This window comes from Capsicum annuum, unplaced genomic scaffold (assembly GCF_002878395.1).
Source record: "Capsicum annuum cultivar UCD-10X-F1 unplaced genomic scaffold, UCD10Xv1.1 ctg57052, whole genome shotgun sequence".
Taxonomy (NCBI): domain Eukaryota; kingdom Viridiplantae; phylum Streptophyta; class Magnoliopsida; order Solanales; family Solanaceae; genus Capsicum; species Capsicum annuum.
Genome location: NW_025865524.1, coordinates 1 through 1169, shown reverse-complemented (window position 1 = coordinate 1169; position 1169 = coordinate 1). Strand labels below are relative to the sequence as shown.

General features: G+C 40.5%; 1 long non-coding RNA gene across 1 annotated transcript; it reads right to left on the bottom strand.

Moving 5' to 3' along the window:
- Window positions 1–12: 12 nt before the first annotated feature.
- LOC124893295 lies at window positions 13–1157 on the bottom strand. Its single transcript, XR_007050646.1, has 3 exons — window positions 912–1157; window positions 440–825; window positions 13–329 (listed from the first exon to the last, which is right to left on the bottom strand). It is a non-coding gene; the product is annotated as an uncharacterized LOC124893295 (long non-coding RNA).
- Between the last annotated feature and the right edge of the window lie 12 nt (window positions 1158–1169).

The window sequence follows — 1169 nt, the reverse complement described above, 5'->3', positions numbered from 1 at the left end:
ACCCAACAGTTTTTGCCTTCACTAAAATTTAAACACAAAATGTTATTATTTGTCCATCTCATTGATAACTAAATCACGCCGTAAATACTAGAAGGTTATATCACCAAAAGATGTGATGCAGTGGATAGGACTGCTCCTCCCTTAACCAAAGGTCTCGAGTTCGAGTTCTGAATATGGAAAAATCCTTGGTAGGGAGCATTATCCCCAAACGGGGCCCTATCCGGTGCAAATCCAAATTTGTCGAGCTCCAATCCAGATACCGGACAACGGATGGGAAACCAAAATCCTTAAAGCAGTTCTTGCAGCCACATCCTCGTCACCGGATCCTCCTGATAACATAACACGAGAAAACCACTCATGGTCGGAAAGAGTAAGTGTAAGGCCAGAAAATGAATTACTTCGTGATCACTAAAAAGCAGTATTGCCAAGTATTACGTACACGAAGACAACTGCTGAAGGTGTTATCTCTAAGCATATCGGGAAGACAAGTTATCAGTGCATCACAAGCCCTGCCATTAGCCAAGCACATAGCCTTTTAGCCTCAAAGAAATGAGAAAGCCCAAAGAGGATTGTGATATACCACACATAAGCGCGCTGAGAGGAAAACCAGGATGGTGATAAAGAGAAAACTAACCGTTGATTATCTGATAGATGAAGATAGCACCTAATTATGTATTTTAGCAATCTAGATGAAGGTTGTTCGACAAGTTCAACAACCATATTCCCTAAAGCTTGGGCTACATCAAAAAACTATACCGCTGAGGTACAGATGTAATCCAAACCCACATCATCTAGAAGGAATTTTTGTAGAATGAAAGTCGCAACCTGTCGGCATGAACAAATTAAATGCATGAAATGTACGTAAGTCGAGGGCGGATGAAACTGGAAACAGGCTTTGGGGAAGCACCAACTGTTTTGGATAGTTCACATCCAATGTCCATCGAGCGCAAGCAACTTGGAATTATCTCTAGTGAAAGAAGATAACGGATAACTTCAATGTCATCTGCCAAAATAGCATCTTTAGCTCTTGAAATTAAAACTAATCATGGTTTCCTTTTCATATGTGGTCATCCCCAGTAGATATGATCATGAATGAAATCTTTATATGGACGATGAAAGTATAAAAGAGACGCATGAAACACAGTAGACTTATTACCTTCACGAGGGCG